Source organism: Motacilla alba, chromosome 2 (assembly GCF_015832195.1).
Source record: "Motacilla alba alba isolate MOTALB_02 chromosome 2, Motacilla_alba_V1.0_pri, whole genome shotgun sequence".
In the NCBI taxonomy this organism is placed as follows: Eukaryota; Metazoa; Chordata; class Aves; order Passeriformes; family Motacillidae; genus Motacilla; species Motacilla alba.
The window spans coordinates 113,442,836-113,458,131 of record NC_052017.1 but is presented as its reverse complement, the minus strand read 5'-3'; the positions used below and the strand labels follow the sequence as shown (position 1 = coordinate 113,458,131).

The following is a 15,296-nucleotide window of genomic DNA, read 5'->3' as shown; positions in this document are numbered from 1 at the left end:
AATCCCTGCTTCGTGTTCACAGGTATTGCTTTTTTTCTTAAAGACTGCTCATGTGGGCAGTTACACTGATGGAATGAGCATGAGTCTCCACATCTCCCTTTCCTCCCTCTGGTACTCAGATTTCAGTGAGTAGGGCATTTGCAGTTTGAAATTTGTAATTGTAACATTATCTGTCAGAAGTAAAGGGAAAAAAAGCCTGCTAAAATAAGTAGCGTAGAACACGCTAGATCTGCTTCAGATAAAGCTGTTATTATCATGTGCTATTAAACCAAGTGTTTTAAAGGATTACTAGATACTATATTTTAAGAGATTGGTTAGTGGTAGGAAGTAAGGCTGCCAGTGAAATCTTTATTCTAGAGTCCAAATGCGAAGATCTCTTATTAAAATTTATCCAGTTGTTTAGCTTTTCTTAACAGCGGGTTCATAGGTCACAGAAACAAGTGCAATATGAAATTTCATACTCAATGTCAGTCACCTGCTTTTAAAGAAAAATAGTTGTATTCCATCATTTCAGAAGACAACAGTTACAGTTATAAGTTTTGCTGTCAACATATGCCCCTGTGTGTTTACATTTGTCTGTGTCCTAAACTGTTTTGATTTTTGTTTTCTTATTTTTATTTTTAGCAGTAGAAGCCTTTACAGGCTCCAAAGGATTTCATTTGCTTTCTTTCTAGCCACTTTTTCCTAAGATAAGGTGACCGTACCAATGATGTGAAAAAATCCTGTCTGCAGCATTGCCTTGCAATTCATGAACTCTGCTGCTTTGCCTCTGCTTGGCTTTGTTTCACTTTTTAGGCTCCCTTCTCTTCACGGGAATCCCTGTTTTGGGGAATTTTTTAACCAACTTTTCATCTGCTACAGGTGAAGGAAAAAGAGGGCTTTCTTATAACTGTATTGTTAAGAGAGCCTTGTTGTTCCTAATCCACTGTAATTTGTCTTGGTTTCCTCTTCCTTAATCTCATTTTGCCCCTATTTGCAAACCTCCTCACCTTCATGCTGGTGACTCCTCCCTCGCTGATCTTGGGGTTTGGGTGAAGCTGGGAGGCGTGGTTAGATGCCAGAAGCATTCAGTTATTACTTACGCAGGGAAACTTCATCCTGTCTGACAAGCATAATATTCATAGCCTGGAGGGATATACCTGAAGGGCACTGAGTTTCCACTCAGAATTTAAGAAGATTAGATTATGTATACATATTTGTTGTGACTTGGCGGGTATCCCAGTGCCCAAGGTCTTAAAACATATACTTTGCTATACTCGAGGCAAGCTCAACTGCATGTTTCAAGAGGTGCTCTGGGGAGATGGGAGGCTTCTGTTTGGAGTCCACAAAGGTGTTATCCTCTCTAGATCTGGTACAACACCGGAATACTGACTAATGTTCTGTTTAGTCCTGTATTTTGTCTTGATATTAGGTGCTATCAGATGCCTCAAGGGGTGGTAAGATACAGAGAAGAAGATCCTCTTTTATTTAACTCTCTGCTGATTTGTGTTTTGTCCTGGAAAAAGAGGGTTGCTATTATTTTTTCCTGAAGTCCTCTTGAAATTATAATATAATTTTGTCTGATCCAGTTATCTGTGTAAATCTTGTCTATCTGACTTTGGGCTACCTTCTGGCAATTAATCTCACAGGCTAATACTTTGCTGTTAAAAAACAAGTTGTAGCTGTTTATTTGTTTAAAATTCGCTATGCTGTGGCTTTATTGAGACTCTCTGTCAAAAGAACAGATGAAACCTCTTACTCTGAATCTGAACAAGTTACTCCACTGCCAATAATTTTAATAGTTTTATCTTGTTATCTTGTTAAAAAAAAATGGAAAAAAAACCCCCAAAACAACAAAGACACAAGCTTAAAAATGCAGCCTCAAAATTCAGGTGCTGCAGATGTACTGGAGAGAACTGTGAAGTTAAACCAGCTGTATTTTATGAAATTCTGTTTGGTATGGCACTTTTCCTTATAAGGACCAATGACCAATTGTTTTGATTATTTAGAAGGAAAAAATTCCATGAGAACTGTTACTGAAAATGACTAACTTGGCATTTGTGATCTGTCGCTCTCTTACAACATTTGATGCAATACTGAATTTGAGATAGCTGAAACATCCTGTTAGCTGCTCAGTGCTTCAGCTGTTCCTATGTGACCTGTTTATTTCATTTTCTTGTAAATTGCTAATGATATCTGTAAATAAATACTCCTCCTTTTTGTAGTGGTGTATTCTTAATATCCCAGCCTTTGTAAATTAAGAACAGCCTGTGCATCTGATAGAAATCTCCAAGACTCAGTTTGTGATGCACAGTGACCTACCCGCTTTGGCAGCAAGGAACTGAAGCGATTCCTTGGGTTTTGCCCCCTGAGCAGGGAAGCCTTGGAAGGAGGAGTGTGGCTCTGCAGCTGCTCATGGGCAGTGGAGGCTGTGAAAGAGCACAGTGGTTGGGGCTGCACTTTAGAAACGAGGAATGGATGGGTCTTGTTGGGAGAGGAAGGAAGACTTGGCACAGAGGTCGGCTGGCTTTGGTTAAGTAGTTTTGTTTCTTTCTTTAAGCAAGAACTGGAAGTTGATAAAAATGTGTAAGCTGATATGCCTTAGATATGAGCTGCTTCTCTCAAAGTTCTCAAAGTTGCAGAAGGGTATGTGAGAGACATGGGACCAGGACTTAGCAGATCTGAAATGTACATACCCATCTGACCCATTCCTGTGGTGTCTTAGTGTCTTATAGAAGATGCTTGAATACAGTAATTACAAATCTGTTGGTGTTATCTGTTAGAGTAATCTCGTAAAGGTAGAGGATGAGGAATTGAACCCCATTGTGGGGTTTTTGTTGGTTTGTTGGGGGTTTTTTTACAATATGATATTCTTTCTATATGCTGAAAAAGATTTTTCTCTAACAAACAGAAACTGCACATAAAATTCACTGCATTTTCCATTCTTTACTTCTATTATCCTTTTTAAGTATGGAAACAGGATTCACTCAAGCAGACAATAGGTAGGATTGTCCCTTTGTGAACTTTAAAATGGATGAAGTGAGAAAGAATTTCTAGGGTGATTATTACTGAGAAATAATTAAAATCAAAAAAATTCAAATCAAATAAAATTCACTATGGCTTAGTCCACAGTAGGATGTTACCTTGAATACAGTGCAGTTCTTCTTACAGCATTGTGTGTTCCGTGCTGAGCTGAATTCTCAATGTTGCATCACAAAGGAATATTTTCTGTAGTAAATGCTTGTTGTGGTGAGCTGGGTTCCACTCAAGGTTTCTTTGGATTGATTGTTTATAATGCGCTGGAGTTCTTATTTCTTCCCACCTGGCTCACTACCCATGTTGTGCTTTACTCCAGGATCATTCTGAGTAGAGGTAGATGCTCCATACATGTTGGCAGGTAGGCAAGGGGGCTGCTTTTTTGTGGTGGAGTTTGTAAGAAAGTTGGTTATAATAATCTCTTAGTTTTGAAGGGTCTGCTAAGGCTCTGGTGGGCTCCAGTTCATATATGAACAAGCCTACTCGGATGTGAATTGTTACGGGATGGACAGGTACACACATAAATGAAGCAGAGAAAACACACCTGGACTTGGCCTCGGGAGTGAACCAGCACAAGAGACCACAAAGGATATAGCAGAAGACAAAGAAACTCAGCAGGATTCTTGATCAGTGCCCTCATATGTGCTCAGGGCTCTGGTTTTGCAAGTGACATTGCCACCAAATCCAGGAGTGAATATTTTTTTTTCTCTCAGATGGTACACAGTGCCACAACAGAGGCCTGAGGTAAATGAGTTTTAGACAAAAAACAACAAACCAGGAAAAAAAAAAAGTCAGTAGCCTCACCTATACCATAGTGTCCTCCTGGCCTGGGTCTGCTGCAAAGTGCTGTGTCTCCTCAGCTGTGAACAATACCCAAGAAACAGCTACAGGATCCTGTGGAGGCTAGAGGAGGAAACTGATCCGGTAAGTGTTGCATGCCCAATTGCAAAATAACTTCACAGGATAGTTTAAACCACTTTTTCTGGAGCATCGCTCCATCACTCAGGTGGCAGCCTTTCCCTTGCAACTTAACTTAGCCATTCTCAAACTTATGTCAGACTCCTGTTTTATTTCTTTTCTGTGAGCTCATCATCCACACAGATGTGCTGTTACTTACTGACCATCTCTAAACTTCTGCACTCCATCCTTTCATTTCTCTTACTCTGTAATCCAGAGTATCAGCCTTTACTGTTGGTATCCCCTACCCCTCTCCCTGGTCTTTGCTCAGCTAGCCTTGCCTTCTTAACAGTCCAGCTGTATGGAAGGACTTCTCAGAAGCTTTCCTATATCAGCTCCCTGATACCTGCTGTGTCTTCTCCTTCCCCTTGTTGTCTGTGCTCTGTACCTTCTCCCTGATACCTGCCATGTCTTCTCCTTCCCCTTGTTCTCTGTGCTCTGTACCTTCTGTGTAAAAGACCCATTTCATGAGGAATAGCATCAAATTATCTTAGCTGCCCGGACAGTTAACCTCACTGTCCAAATCTCTGCAACTCTGTCCTGTACCTACCTTGCCCTATTTGGAAAGCCTGGAGATCTCCAGAAGGAGAGTGCTGACCCTGCTCTTGGTGTTGATGTCACCATGGAGCTCACTGCCTGCTCCCTGCCGTAGGGGCCCTGAGGCTGTGGGGAAGGCAGAAAGCAGCCCAGCCCAGTTAGACACAGCAAGAAGCTGCCTGTTCCAGCTGAGCTGAAGCCATGGCATGGCTCACCTCCATGCTCCCTGGAGCTCCGCTCCTCAGGTTGGGTGCAAGGGGAGATAGTTTGAAGGCTGGAGGTAGTCATGTGTTCAGGGGGTTTGCACAGACATAGAGAGTGGGTAGTGTTGTATGGGACTGCTTCCTCCTGCTGCTGCCTGCACCCCTGCCTGTGTGACATCCTTCAGCTTAGCAAGTGTTGGTTTGCCTTCCTCCCAGTCAGTGACTGTCTCATCTGTGCTGCTGACTCATGTTTTGTAGTTTGTCCAGTACCTGACTCTACAATTACAAGAGCTCTCGATCACACTTTTTGATACTTTTGCATGCTTTTTTCTTCACTCTTGTTCCCCTCAGTGAAATGTCATCTTCTCATCAGTATTACTTCAAAGCTTCAATGATGTATTTATTTGCTGTGCCAAGTCCCAGATGTGATTCACACTTTTCTGCCTCCTTTCTCTACTGATTTGATCTGTCATTTCCTCCTCGCTAATCACAGCCTTCCCCAGCTTTGGTTATGCTGCCCCCCTGCTCCGGACCTTAGTCATGCTCAGTGTTTATTCATCCTACAGCAGTCTCAAATACAAAGCTGTGCTGTTGCAGAGTTTCATTTCTGTGCTCAATTTTCACTCAGGGTGAAGTACACAATGAATTTTGAACTCTGTTCCTATTCTGTATCTTCTGTGTAGTAGAATGAGCTTGTGTAGATCTAAAAGCTGCAAGAGAAATTTCTTACCTTCGCAGTGTATTTTACAGTAATTTTTAGGAGCCATAAAAGGAGTAAAAATAGTGTGTAAGAGGGGGGTTTGACACAAAAAGTGCTGGTAAAGGAGGTGTCAGGTTGTTTGTTTTGGGGTCTGGCTTTTTCCCTCTCTAAGGAAATGCTCCTGTAACACTCCTGGATGAAGCTTGTTGATAGGTTACCTTGCAGTGCATTATCACAGTTTGCCTGTTGTCTTTATAAATGAGGTCCTTAAGTCTCCCAGGAATTTGTTAGGGAATTTGTTTGTCCTTCAGCATGAGGACAGCTGGTTTCCCATGTATGTGGTTAAATATGTAATGCGTATTAGTTTTTTTCTTTAAAAACCAAACAAAAAAACAACAAACAACCAAAAGCAGAACTCTTTATACTCAAATTCCCTATCCAACAGTGTCTGACCATTTCAAGTTTTGAAACAATAGCAACCAACTTTCCCCATTACATATGTCTCAGAAAAACCTACAACAGCATATGTAGTATGTGGAAGTAATTTGGAAAGCATCTTGCAGTTTTGAAGGGCACACGGTGAAAAGAGAAACTCGAAGAAAATAATCTAAATGTGGTCATGAGGGAAGAAACTAGTAGACATTGTAGTAAGTGGGGTGACTCGTAACATCTTTATTTTTTCTGATTTCTCTTAGCACATAAAAAAGCTGCAGCCCATATGAAGAGGGAATTAGTAGCTAAAAGATAGCCATCAGATTTCAGAAGATAAACAAAAGGTGGATCTGAATCTTGAAATTTTCAGCTCAGCAAAGACAGAATGGTGAAAGGAGGGTTTCCTGGAGAACCCCCAGAAGATTGTGATGGATTATGCATTTCTGGAAGAGGACAAGAAACAGGCAAAGGTGCTAAACCTAAACGATTCTAACAAAACACTGGTAAAGCATTTTATCTCCAACACCCTGCAAATCATAGAAGGTATTTCAGATTGAGACCACTACGTCAGTTGAGCTGAAATGTTTCCTGACTACTTTGATTCTTGTGTATATCACCTAGAGGAGCACTCTGTGCAAGACTTGCTTTGTTTTTAAGGTCATTATTTTTCACCATCAGCTAATTCAATAAATAAATCCATTTGTCTAAATACCTGTTTGAAAAATTAATAGAACAAACAACTATTGTAAAATTCATCTTTTCACTCCTTTTTAAAAATGAAATTAAACTAAACATACCTTTTTGATTGCAAATTTTTTTGCTAGCCTAGAGCTACTTTCCCACAGCGTGAAAGGAGCTCAAGCGTCTTGTTGGAGAGCACTTTAGAGGAAGACATTCTCTGGGATTCACAAAAGCATCTCTATTTCATGTTTCCATCTGCCCTCCAGGATTTTTTCCCATAATGTGCATGAAACATTGATGCATACCATACAGTCACAAGACTATTTTTATTCCATCTTTTTTGTCACCATCTTCCTTCCACCTTTCTGGAAGCCTGCCCTACTAGCAGTTTGCAGCTGTTCAAGGCAAAGTCTTGCATGTGTTTTTCTCACATCACTGAATGTAGGCTTGAAATCAGGGAAGCAGAGTCTACTAAGTTGCTTCAAAAAAAGAGAGCTTGGAAGTGGCCTGGTGTCTTAGACTGTGGAAATTAAAATTTAAATTTCAGGAAATATGGGCCTTTCATCGTAGATCAGCCAGTGTTGGTAAATGCTTACTGTGGTAAACTGTGTCCAGCAAGACTGAGAAAGTCTTAAGCCAGTGTGTTTGGAGGTAGAGTTGGGACAGAGTAGAGGAACACGTTTGCATTTCACAACCTGCTTCTGTGACAGCAGGGAACCCTATCCCTTGACATGACATGGAGAAATTCTGTGCTACTGTCAGCCTTCCTGGCTTGTTTGTCCTGCCAATAACATGATGATTATCTTGTGATTTAATGGTAAAGTTGTTTGGTGACCACATTGTTATGACATTTCTTCAAGCTGACAGGAGCTCCCAAAATGATTTTCTGTTGGTGTAGCTCCAGGACAAAATCTGTGTGGACTTCTAACTGATTCTGGCTTTCCTGCTTGAAACTGATCCAGTCGTTGCTTCTGGTTACCTGAATCCAAATATTGTAATCCCGGTGGCTGTTCTGGATACTAACTGCCTGCCTTATCTCCCACTGCAGCATTCAGTTGTGTAGCTTTAAATTATGCATGACTGCTTTTAGTTGTTCACTAATCTGGCATCAAATCTCAGAATTCTTATGCATTGAGATGTGCATCCCAAGTTGCATTGCATGGTATCACAGCGCTCTGGAGCAGAATGCTCAACATGCCAAATGGGAAGTGGGAACAAATGCAGAGCTATGTGCTTACCTTGTTCACAAGGATGCTCTGGTAGCAAAAGGGCTTGTAGGGGCTCTGAGTAGTCACTCTGGTCAGGGTAAGCTATTTAGATGTGTACTAACAACATAGCACAAAGCTGGTACACGAACAGAGTCAGAAATACATTCAGTGTCTGTGCTGTGCAGCTTCAGAAATGCTCACTGGTCACAGCTTTGAAGAGGGATTTGCTTTGGTATTACCTTAAGTATTCTGCATTTTCACGTAACCTTCCCTAAGGCTTTTGTGTTTTAGCTCATAAGGTCATTGATACCATCATCCAGCATCACAGTTGTAACAGTAGTAGCAAAAGCAATCATGGCTAGATGTAACACTTTCTATTTACTGTAAAGCTTCAATAATCTATGAAGTATTTTCTTTTCAGATAGAACAGCAGTTCCTTGACTGTAGGTTGTATTGGAAGTGACTGCTTGGAAATAGGTCACTCTTTCTTCCTTGTTGCCTTTCTTTGAGGGCTGGGATAAGAGGCAGGGGAAACAGGGCAACCAGGATCATCAGCATTTCAGTTGGAATAGCTCCAATAAATAATATGGTTAAAAGAAATCCAAGGTTACAAAAAGCAATGCTAAACCCTGTCACAGGTTTTGCCCCCAGGCAATGTTGTTTCCACCGTGTGACTCTGGGCAGGACTGGGCTTCTGCTACAGGCTTTGCACTACTGCATGGATGCCACCTGTACCCAGGACGTGGTGTTATGTAGTGGGGAGACTACCCTGTCTCTCACTTTATATCTGTCCTGCATGAGTTGTGGTTTTGTTCCAGAATTGATCTTCTCAACCATCTGGTATAGCATCATGAGAGAAATCAGCTCCTGTGGAAGGCCTTGTCCTAGCACAGTCCTTGCAGCTTCTATGACGTATTGAGTTTTTTTTCAACCACCAACTTGCCCCTCTTATTTGAGCTTGTGTTAACTAGCAGGACTAGAGCAACAGAAACTCTTTTACTTCAATGATAGCTGGAACTGTTAAAACCATCTTTAGTTATGATTTGTTTGGTGACTGTCTCAAAAAGCAAAACTTTACACCTATCCAATGTATTTGTGCTCTGCAACCTAATTACATTGTCTAAATGGTACATGCTCGAGTATTCAGGTTCAGAAAAATCTTCTGAAATGCAGGTATGGAAAATCGTGGTTTCAGGGGTAGTCTGAGCCAGGCAGGCCTGTACCAGGCAAATCTGAAATCTGTATTTGGTTGGTAGATGCTGTAATCAAACATAGGTGGTACATAGGTAATAGCATTGGTGGCCAACTGCATAGGAATGATAATTTGAGAAGAGTCAAAGAACCATTTGTGAGGAAGTCCTGTCTTGGGGAATTGGAGTTCTTGGGAAGATCAGCAAGAAGATGTTCTGGTTCACAGATCAAAGTGAACTTTATCAAAAAGACTTTTTAAGGAAACTAAGATGATGTAAGAGGGGAGGTTTTTGCACAAGTAAATGACAGTTTAAGAGGTACAGTCAAAGGGTCGAAGTAGAAGGCCAGTTCTCAGTTAAAGGAGGGTCCCAGTTAATTTCCACAGAGATCTGTGGAGCTCATTCATGAATGGTATCAGTAAGGGGATGAGCAGTTGGGTGAGCAGCTTTGCTGTGAAGAGGAGAGCTAACTGTGGAGAGCAGTGGAAGGACATTAAAGTGCTGAGGGCTATGCAACAAAATGGGTGATAAGATTCAGTGTAGATAAATTGTGATGATAACTAAGAAGGATAACTGGACTGAAACTTTTATATATTGCATTAAGAGTTTGAGCTGAGTATTACCATTGAGGAGTAAGATTTGGGAATTGTGATTGGCGATCCTGTGAGATCATGAACTCATTGGTCCCCAAAACACAATCCAAATATTAGAGTAAAAATTTCCAGAATAAATTTTGAGAATGTCATTACCAGAGTGTATGTTCGAGTTGCTTCCAAGTGTTGTGTGTATTTCTGGAGCCTTCAATGGTATATTAGAACTAGAAGAAGCTTGGAGAAGGTCAGTCAAGATGATGAGCTACATAGGTGGCTTCCATTAAAGAACATTTCTGTAAATTGGAACTTTGGTCTGGAGAAGTAATTAATTGAGGGCAATGTTGTGGACATGTTGTGGACATGAGGAAGAAAGATGAATACTAACCACTACCTTTCACAACAAAAGCATGCACAGTTAGGAGGGAAGGCACATTCAGAGCCTTCAAAAATAAGAGGTTCTCCATGAAATCAGTGGTGGAGAGACCTGTGGGATGACTTGTTAAACATATGGTATAGATATTATAAAAAATTATATGGTTTCCAGGAGATTCGTGGACTATTGCTTGGAAGGGTGATGTGCTCAAAGTTGCTAAACAGAAACCACACATGGTTCAGAAAATCCCTGACATCAAAGGAGTGGGTGATCTGAGAGAATCAGAGAAATATCATACGTCTGTGACCTGCTCTGTAGTTTTAGCTATTACTGAAGATAGAATACTGGCCTAGATGTAGCACTAATCTTGCCCTCACACCCATGCTCATTTGAAGGTGTCTTGTGGCAAAGGATAATACTTTTCCTTAAAAATATCAGATTAGTTCCTGACCATATTAGTGTATAATCTCATGCACCTTTAGGTCATGTGTTCATGCTTGCATGTGCATCTACAGGATTTCCTTTGCATTTTATTATAAAAATAGTATGGACCTGTATGCAGATTAAACAGTAACCAAAGTTTGTTTTCACAGAAGCATCATCACTTTTAAAACGGGTGCAGATTATTCATGAGGAGGAGGGGGGTGATGATGATGGTGGTGGTGAGATTCCAAAACACACAAAAACACTTCCGCAGGTTTTAAAAATTCTAACAGTAATTACACTAACAGTGTTATTTGTATCACAATCTCTCCAAAATTTTTAGAAAAACATCTATGCAGTGCCACAGAGATTCTTAAAAAGTCCATAAAACCACAATCATCAGATGGGTTAGCTCTAGGCAGCTCTTGTTTCCTTTAATTTAGTATATAACCAGGAGTCCTTTGGAACATTTAGTAACCAAAACGGAGCTCTCAAGATTTAAAGTGGATCTAAGTAATCTGAAACATGGAAAGCCCACAAAGAGATGCTGGATGGTATTGTGATTTTTTTTTCTTTAAATTACAGACTATTAGGTCATGCTAAAATAAACATTAGTAAGTTCATGTTCTACTTTTCCAGAAACTTAAAGTGGGGAAAAAAAAGGGCAAGCATGATAGAATTTTTTTCTTCTATATTCTGAAAAAAAAGTTATGTAATCCTCTTTCTAGTGTGGCATATTATAAGAGTGAGTTACTTTCTAAAATTAAAAAGCTAGTTGTCCAAATTTAATGACTGTAGTACAGCTCTCAGAATTGCATAGAATTATGACTATGAAAAAAACCATTAAACTTAATAGTCATATCTATATAAATACCTATTTTTGTATGATGGTTACTGTCCCACAGTAATCTAGTGGGTTTTTTCCTCCAAGTGCTTACTTTATTAATTAATGAAAGATATGTATATTTAACAGATGTTTACTACTGAAATCCATGTATTTACTACCCACAAGAAAAGAAGTATGCTTAATAATTTTAGTGCATTTGTTTCCATTGCTACCCAAATTTCAGACTGGTTTGAAGGGATTGGGATTTTTTTCCTGTTCAACTGCCTGCAGTTTCTGTAGGTTTCTCTGTTTTGTGGATGTTTAAAAAGAAAGCTGAAACAGCAAAGCCTTAAATAAAATCTAGTATTGATGAATCTTGTATTATTCTGTCTTCTATATTATATTCTTTGCAGCATATTCCTCATTCTGCACACAGTAGATATTAGTAATGTGCTGTCACTAACAGTAGACTACAATGATTGCCTGGTTTTAGTTTCCGTGGTTATGTTATTTCATTGTGTTCTAGATGTTAGGCTGTTTCCCTGAGGGGTGACTCTTATGTGTTATTATCTCTAAGTCATTCTTATGTTTATATCTAAGATCGCTGGAGAGATATTTTCACTGTTTTGCCCACATCATTCCGTTTTCCTGCAGCAGCTTTTGCAGGCAGTTCTGCTGCATGCCTGGATTTGGGGATTTGGTTGTGTCTTCCTGCACCCTGTGCATGCTCTCACCGCTGTCCTACCTACCATGCTCCCTCAGCCACCCCTCTGCACTGTAGGCTAGAGCTTGAGTCCTTGGAGCAGGATTTCCCTGAACTGAGCTGTGTGCTATAAGCAGGTCCTGAAGTTCAAGATAAAATGAATACAGCCTTGTATATATATTTTTTAAAACCCACACAAGAGAACTATCTGTTCTTTTGTGATTAGTTTGCAAATGTGTGCATGCTCCCTTTGCATGAAGCACCGCTGTACCATCGGGCCAGTGCCTGCATCTTTGAATGGTTCTTTGCAGTTGTCTGAAAATGCAGATGGCCGGGTGGCATCACCCACCTCTCAATGCCATCTTGTCCCAGTGGGGCCTCAGTGTTGGACCCCTTTGTCTTTTCACATCTGTCTGTCAGCTTATGAAAGAAGAGGAGCTGTAAAAGCGTGGCTGATATCCAGCTATTCTCAGGTAGGGTACCTGCCAGCTCTTTCCTCTCTCTGCCTGCCGTACAAAAGGCCACAGTGCCAGAGACAGGGCTCTGGGAGCCCAGGTCTGTCCCTCCTGCCATTTGGCAGTGCCTTATTTTTGGACAATTGTGCCAGATGTCTGCATATGTTGCTTGCTGTTCGAATCTCTTCCAAATTACACAAAAAAGCAGACAGAAAATTAAATTTCACTTCGTGAAAGTGCAGGTGTGAGCCTCTCCTGGCCTAGTCAGACTTCATGGCCAAACTCACTTTCTGTTGTCTCACCCAAGCAATGTCCATTCTTCCTTTCTGCTCTTCAGCATCAATGCCTCAGCTTGAGTTCCCAGATGTAGAACCACAGAGACCTTCGTTGCCCCTTTCCCTCTCCACCCTTATTCAGCCAAGGACAAGTGGGGGAGGATCAGCATCTTCCTACCAAAGCCAGGATTCTCTTTTTAAGTATGAGCAAAGGTGAGCAGGCTCCCTCAGCTGCCTCTTTTAAAAAGTGGCATGCTGTTCAAATAAATGCAGATCAAATGGCCTGCCAAGCACAAGCAGTGATGTAGACCCCTGAATCAGTCAGAAGACTTGATTTTAATTCAGCGTGGAGAAAGGCATCCCTAAATAGGTTGAAGCATCAATACTTCAACATCTTTGCATGGATTTTTCTTACCTGCTTGACTGTTTCCATTGATGGGATCAGCTTCTCCATCCGAAATCCTCCCTTACGGAAAGTTAATTCTCTCTAAGAGGGGCCTCTGTAAGCCACAGATGGGAAGCTGGATCTTCTGCTGCCTGCAGCTACTCTGAGTTCAAGTGTCTGCTGCAAAAATCTAGTGTTTTTCTACGGAGCCGGTCAGACTTCCTGCTCTCTCTCTGAGGCCTGTACAAGTGTGTAGTAGGCACGTTGATCCTTGTTGATCCAGGAAGGGTGTCTGAGCCTTGCAGGGCAGCAGGTCCCAGCATGCTGTCCTAGAGCAGTACAGGCACTTTGCCACTTCTGCCCTCAGCCCCTTCCAGCAGCTAAACCAGCAGGAGGATTAAATCTGCTCCCCCACAAAATGGAGCTGCCTGGTGAGAGGCTTGTGTGTAAGCTCACAGCACAGGGAAAGCCAGAGAAGGCTACATGGTGCTCCTTCTTTTATCACCTTAATGTGGGGTTAGATTCCATCAGCTTCAGGGGCTCTGGCAACATTTGTGCCATTTTAAGAGCTCCAGCTGAAGGGGGTGGGGTTTGTAGTTGGGAGTCACAGAACAGTTTGCGTTGGAAGGCACTTTAAAGATTATCTAGTACCAGCCCTCATGCCATGGGCAGGGACATCTTCCACTGGACCAAGCTGCTCAAAGCTCCATCCAACCTGTTTCCTTGAACACTTCCAAGGATGGGGCATCCACAGCTTCTCTGGGAAGCCTGTTCCAGTGACTGCCTCTCTACAAATGGACGGGCTGTCTGATAGTCATTTTGGCTCTTCTGAGCCACGATGATGACATCAGCTGTCTCTTGCTGATGATTTCCCCAACTCAGCTCCCCCAGCTGTCCCTGATTGCTCCAACAGAGCAGATTTCATTTGTCAGTACTTTTTAATCAGGTGACTGCTTGTCAGTGCTTTTTAGACGATTAGTCACCAGGTACGGAAAAGAGGAAAAAATCATTACTTTTGCTACGGTAATGGTGGCTCTTCCGGTACATGGGCAACAGAGGCACCAAAAGTCATCTATTGTCCTTTACTCTGAATGGGTCTTTACTGTTGGCAAACCTGAGAGGCTGGACTGGGGCATTAGTTTGCTCCATTACTACCCTGAGCAGCAGCAACTCCTTGCTTCCTTGGGTTGCATTTGTTCATCCTCTCTTCTTCCTCAACTAGGATGCCGGTCGGTGTTTCAGCTTTCCAAACCTCATACCACAATTCCAGCTAGGACATCAACTCTTGCCCATGTATTGCTCTCCCACGCCCCTGCTCCCTTTCATCAACCACAGCAAACCTTGCCAGCTCAAGTCACATCAGCACCTAAACCCCTGAGGTGGGAGCACAGGTTTGGGAGCAGCAGGGGTGAGGGAGGTTGCCAGAGCAGCGCATTGGCGGCAGTGGTGCGGGTAATTGGGTTTGAGTGAAGAGCAGAGGTGGGAGCTGCCACTGCTGCTGGCCGTGCTAGGTGGGGCAGTGGTGGCAGAGCTGCTGGGGAGTCCTTTGCCTTGTGCAGAGCTGAGGTGGTTCACAGGCACAGCCTGGATGGACATAACTGACTTCAGAGGACTTGGTCCTGTCCGTGTGAGTACGTGCTCACCTGGGATCTGTGCGGACAGCACTTCTTAAAGAATCACAGTTTCCGTAGGGTAAGTAACCACTTTCCATTTTGTTTCCTTAAAGAAATATTTGAAACCCACGATGACTGTAATGCTATTAACTCCTTACTGAGTTCTACCATTATTATGATTCTGATATTTCTAGGACCCTTCCTTTGGTTCCAAACTGATTGATTTCAGGAATTTAAGCTAGACTTGCTGTTTTATATAAAAGGCGAAATGACAAATACTGTGTTCTCAGTACTGTGTTCTCATTATTGCTCTCTTATTTTAAAAGAAAATAACCATGAAACTGTTGTTTTCCTTTACTGTGCTTGAACCCTCTTAAGTATGAAATGCAAGTTAGGAGGAGGATTATTGGTTATGTTTCTGTATTGCCTTCATTATCCTTTCAGTTGAGATATCAAATGTTATAAAATATTTATAACTCTAACTATTTTATCAGATTTTTAAATAGGAACTGTGAATTTGGGGAAAAAGTAACTCTTTTTAATAATAAAAAGGAATAGATTATTTTATATTTATATGTTATATTATTTATCTTCCACCTAAGAGTTTTGGGGCACTTTTTTTTTTAGTTGAAATTTAAATATTATCTAACCTGGATTATCAGGGTGTTTGGAGACTTAGCAAAATTAGTGCTTCAAAAATTGTGGAAGATCTGGTAAATTGTAAGAA

The 15,296-nt window shown here is 41.4% G+C and overlaps 1 protein-coding gene across 3 annotated transcripts in view; it reads left to right on the top strand.

The window, feature by feature from the left end:
- The window catches only part of PLAG1 (PLAG1 zinc finger), a 52,350-nt gene that overhangs the window by 23,665 nt on the left and 13,389 nt on the right, over positions 1 to 15,296 (top strand). Inside the window, exon 2 of one of the 3 annotated variants that reach the window (XM_038161581.1) lies at positions 14,534 to 14,648. The exons of the other annotated variants lie outside the window; for them this stretch is intronic. The gene's annotated coding sequence lies outside the window, so the exon portion shown is untranslated. The remainder of the gene's footprint in view (positions 1 to 14,533; positions 14,649 to 15,296) is intronic. 3 annotated transcript variants of the gene reach the window in all.